The sequence below is a fragment of the Oncorhynchus nerka genome, unplaced genomic scaffold (assembly GCF_034236695.1).
Source record: "Oncorhynchus nerka isolate Pitt River unplaced genomic scaffold, Oner_Uvic_2.0 unplaced_scaffold_8320, whole genome shotgun sequence".
Classification (NCBI taxonomy): Eukaryota; Metazoa; Chordata; class Actinopteri; order Salmoniformes; family Salmonidae; genus Oncorhynchus; species Oncorhynchus nerka.
In genome coordinates this window covers 1-5553 of record NW_027033000.1, presented here as the reverse complement: position 1 = coordinate 5553, position 5553 = coordinate 1, and the positions used below count along the sequence as shown (strand labels likewise).

Genomic DNA, 5553 nt, shown 5'->3' with positions numbered 1-5553 from the left:
TGACCTGGTCATGATAACCATGGTAACTGTGAGATGTCTGGAACCAGAGAGGATGTGGCCTGGTCATGATAACCATGGTAACTGTGAGATGTCTGGAACCAGAGAGGATGTGGCCTGGTCATGATAACCATGGTAACTGTGAGATGTCTGGAACCAGAGAGGATGTGACCTGGTCATGATAACCATGGTAGCTGTGAGATGTCTGGAACCAGAGAGGATGTGGCCTGGTCATGATAACCATGGTAGCTGTGAGATGTCTGGAACCAGAGAGGATGTGGCCTGGTCATGATAACCATGGTAGCTGTGAGATGTCTGGAACCAGAGAGGATGTGACCTGGTCATGATAACCATGGTAACTGTGAGATGTCTGGAACCAGAGAGGATGTGGCCTGGTCATGATAACCATGGTAGCTGTGAGATGTCTGGAACCAGAGAGGATGTGGCCTGGTCATGATAACCATGGTAGCGGTGAGATGTCTGGAACCAGAGAGGATGTGGCCTGGTCATGATAACCATGGTAGCGGTGAGATGTCTGGAACCAGAGAGGATGTGGCCTGGTCATGATAACCATGGTAACTGTGAGATGTCTGGAACCAGAGAGGATGTGGCCTGGTCATGATAACCATGGTAGCTGTGAGATGTCTGGAACCAGAGAGGATGTGGCCTGGTCATGATAACCATGGTAGCTGTGAGATGTCTGGAACCAGAGAGGATGTGGCCTGGTCATGATAACCATGGTAGCTGTGAGATGTCTGGAACCAGAGAGGATGTGGCCTGGTCATGATAACCATGGTAGCTGTGAGATGTCTGGAACCAGAGAGGATGTGGCCTGGTCATGATAACCATGGTAGCTGTGAGATGTCTGGAACCAGAGAGGATGTGGCCTGGTCATGATAACCATGGTAGCTGTGAGATGTCTGGAACCAGAGAGGATGTGGCCTGGTCATGATAACCATGGTAGCTGTGAGATGTCTGGAACCAGAGAGGATGTGGCCTGGTCATGATAACCATGGTAGCTGTGAGATGTCTGGAACCAGAGAGGATGTGGCCTGGTCATGATAACCATGGTAGCTGTGAGATGTCTGGAACCAGAGAGGATGTGGCCTGGTCATGATAACCATGGTAGCTGTGAGATGTCTGGAACCAGAGAGGATGTGGCCTGGTCATGATAACCATGGTAGCTGTGAGATGTCTGGAACCAGAGAGGATGTGGCCTGGTCATGATAACCATGGTAGCTGTGAGATGTCTGGAACCAGAATAAATACATTATATTGGTAATGCTGATGATAAAAATACGCTTTTTAATGAGTGTCACACACTAACGTGTCATCTCACTCTCTCTCACTTTCTCTCACTGAGCTGATAAATCTCTCTCACTCTCTCTGAGAGGATTATAAATGACAAGTTCACGGTAGAACGCACTGATGTGAGAATCACACTCGCTCACACACACAAACTTTCACACATAACAAGATAAGAGCGTTAAGGATTCATCTCTGAGGAGGTCTCTGTTCAAACAGATTACATGAGCGTTGGGAGGTAAGAAAGCAGAAACCACAGCCCTGTCTATCTGTCTGGAGGAAACACGCTGTAGAATCCACACTGTGACAGATACAGAGTCAGTGGGGACATGTAGGTGCAGAACTGAAGGGCGCGTTACTGGTAACTCTAGAGACAAGGCTTCAGATCGACCGTTCTCCAGAACTGAAGGGCGCGTTACTGGTAACTCTAGAGACAAGGCTTCAGATCGACCATTCTCCAGAGCTGTGGTGCACAGGACATGTAGGTGCAGAACTGAAGGGCACGTTACTGGTAACTCTAGAGACAAGGCTTCAGATCGACCGTTCTCCAGAACTGAAGGGCGCGTTACTGGTAACTCTAGAGACAAGGCTTCAGATCGACCGTTCTCCAGAGCTGTGGTGCACAGGACATGTAGGTGCAGAACTGAAGGGCACGTTACTGGTAACTGTAGAGACAAGGCTCCAGATCGACCGTTCTCCAGAACTGAAGGGCACGTTACTGGTAACTCTAGAGACAAGGCTTCAGATCGACCGTTCTCCAGAGCTGTGGGTGCACAGGACATGTAGGTGCAGAACTGAAGGGCGCGTTACTGGTAACTGTAGAGACAAGGCTCCAGATCGACCGTTCTCCAGAGCTGTGGTGCACAGGACATGTAGGTGCAGAACTGAAGGGCGCGTTACTGGTAACTGTAGAGACAAGGCTCCAGATCGACCGTTCTCCAGAGCTGTGGTGCACAGGACATGGCTCCTCATTCCCTACATTTAGCCAGAGCAGGAGTAGTGCACAAAGTGATGCACTATATAGAGAATATGGTGCCAGATTAACCCTGTGGCAGCGCCAATTATGTATATAAACCCTGGACTGCTGATGCTATGTATTGGCCAATGAGAGGCTTTGAAGCCATGTGTCGGCCATATTGGTGCTCCCCAGTAGGAACAGTCCATAAGAATGAATGGAATTCTACAGTATTTCAATGAAATGTTTCAAGGACAAAATGACATGTATAGAAGTATTTTTTGTTTTAGTGTGGACAGTAACGTTAGTAATGTAACAAATATATACTTTAAGGAAAATGTTTTTACATATGTTTATCTCACATAATATCATTTAAAAGTCTGCATTAAGGCTGTAGTAGAATAAACATGGCTAAAACTAATGTAGACAGCTAATACATGCATTTCAGCTTCCAAAATATTTTTTGACACCGGTGTCGGAGTGTCAAGATGGAGGGGCGATGGCTTCCATACAGCGCCCCCTATCAGTCATACAGCGTATATGTAACCATTGGTCAGCACCCTGGCCAACACTCAGCTGGCTCACTGTAAGACAAAACCAATAGCAGCATTTCCCTTGTGTCCTTACAGGGGAGCTGCTGAGCCCGTGTCGCTGCAGTGGGTCTGTCCGCTGCACCCATGAGCCCTGCCTCATCAAGTGGATCATGAGAGGGGCTCCTGGAGCTGTGAGCTCTGCTACTACAAGTACCACGTGGCAGCTATCAGCACCAATAACCCACTCCAGGTAGGTACAGCTGTGATGGGACTCGCCAGCCTTCAGACTGAGTCAGGGGGAGGGTTTTAGGGGATGAAGAGGAGAGCTCTAATTGGGTGTATATCACACAGCACTGCAGAGAGAGAGAGTGGTTTACTTGAAGTATAGTGTGTATGAATAGTATGGGATTTATGATGTACTCCTTCCCTCCCCTCCCTCCCTCCCCCTCCTCCTTCTCTCCTCCCTTCTCTCCCTCCTCCTCCCCTCCTCCCTCCCCCCAGTGGCAGGCTATCTTCTGACAGTGATAGAGAAGGTCCAGATAGCAGCGGCCGTGCTGGGCAGCCTGTTCCTCATGTCCTCCATCTCCTGGGCTGGTGTGGTCCTCCCCTCAGCCCTTCGCCAAGTGGCAGCGCCAGGACCTGCTCTTCCAGATCTGCTACGCCATGTAATGGATTCATGGACCTGCCTGTATCAGTGAGGCGGTCACACAGAGGAACTCCTCTCCCTCCTCCTCCTCTTCCTGGTTGATTATTGGGGGAAAAGATACACAACCCAGGGATTCTATTTGTTTGTAACGTGGTCCCCTGGCGGAATACACCTCCCTCCTCCTCCTTCATTCCTCTTCTCCAATCAGGACACTTGAGGTGGGACACATATGACTCCAGACAGAGCTCTGGAGGACTCACTGTGTCATTAACAAACACTACCAACATAAATGGATCCTGGGAGTGGCTTGTGTAACTGACAACCTCCCCTCTTTCTTCTCTCTCGCTCGCTTGACGCTCCATGAAGGCCCTCAGTGTTCAGGATCTTTAACCGCTGGCAGGCAGTGAACCAGCAGTGGAAGGTGCTGAACTACGACAAGATCAAAGACACTGAGGACCACCAGAGATCCAGGCTGACGCCCAGGCACCTGGCCCTGCCCAACCCCAGGACGAGTGCTCCTCCCGGGGCAGAGCCGGGGGATGACATGGTCTCCCCCTCCACCTCCTCCCTCATGGCCGCGGTGGCCGCCTCCGCGCCTGGCTACAATGTGGCCGCAACCGCCAGCCTGACGACGGTGACGACGCAGGACTCAATGTCGGAGCAGGGGCCACCATCCCTGCCAGACCACCACTGTGCGTACAACATCCTCCACCTGCTCACCCAGCACCTCTGGACAACGCAGCAGGAGCCCCGCCCCACTCAAGTCCATCCTCAGCCTCCGCAGCCCAGCAACAGCAGCCGGGAGCTGGTCATGAGAGTCACTACGGTCTGAGGCTTCAACTGAGGCCTAACTTTGTTATGTTACAACAACGAGAGAGACCGACATAAGAGAGAGAGGGGTGTGTGGCCTCGTTTAGGGAGTTTGAATGGAGGACTGGGAGACGTTGCTGTTGCTTCACAGAGATTTACATGAAGTTACTCAATGCTGCCTGGGACAGAAAGATGAAGGAGCGAGGGGAGAGTGTGGGTGGGGTAGAGGTGGGTGTGGGGTGAGGGGGGTGGGGTGAGGGGGAGAGTGTGGGTGAGGGTGGAGAGTGGGGTGAGGGGTTATAGAGTGTGGGGTGAGGGTAGAGTGTGTGGGTGAGGGGTTAGAGTGTGGGTGAGGGGAGAGTGTGGGTGAGGGGGAGAGTGTGAGGGGGAGGGGTGAGGGGAGAGTGGGTGAGGGTTATAGAGTGTGGGTGAGGGATAGAGTGTGGGTGAGGATGGAGTGTGGGTGAGGGTTAGAAGTGTGGGTGAGGGTTAGAGTGTGGGTGAGGGTTGGGGAGATGTGTGGGTGAGGGGTAGAGTGTGGGTGAGGGGAGAGTGTGGGTGAGGGATAGAGGTGGGTGAGGGGTAGAGTGTGTGAGGGGGTAGAGTGTGGGTGAGGGGGAGACGATGGACAGGGGGTGAGGATGGAGAGGTGGAGGGCAAGAGAGAGGGAGAGATTTGCCAGTTTCCTGTGTTTTGACAGCCTTGATGTAATAAAAGGAGATTTCCAGATCTGTGTGTGGTGGTCTGATGTAGCAGGAAGGATGTGTGAGGCAGAGCCATTTCTCTCTCTATATATATATAGGACTCCTGCTTAGAGGAGCTGTGATAGCATGGCACTGATCTGATGTGATCTACTACGTAGCCTGGAGCAACACTCCTGTCAGGAAGCTGCAGTCCTCACAGTCGGGATAAATAGACCTTTCTAATTACTATGATGACAGACAGGAGCACAGTTCAGAACAGTGACAGTCCATAACACTAATACCTTCTTACATTAGCTGTTCACAATGACAATTCAGTCTGCATCCCAAATGGCACCCTATTCCCTGCATAGAGCACTACTTTGGACCAGTAGGTGAACCCGATGGGCCCTGGTCAAAACTAGTGGACTGCACAGGGAACAGGTTGCTATTTGGGACGCAGGCAAGTCTCAATACAACCATGGCGCTCTCCTTCTTGAAGAGCTTGAATGGTACGCCACTGACCCGAGAAGGTTTGGAGTAGCCTAAAGTATGGGTGCACGCTTTAACAGCTGAATTATTCATATTGGAATAGGATTCCTTCCTGTCAACTCTGGAGACATGGCA

The 5553-nt window shown here is 51.2% G+C and overlaps 1 pseudogene; it reads left to right on the top strand.

The window, feature by feature from the left end:
• The first annotated feature begins 1637 nt into the window (after positions 1-1637).
• On the top strand, positions 1638-4448 carry LOC135566008 (E3 ubiquitin-protein ligase MARCHF4-like; annotated as a pseudogene).
• Positions 4449-5553: the final 1105 nt, after the last annotated feature.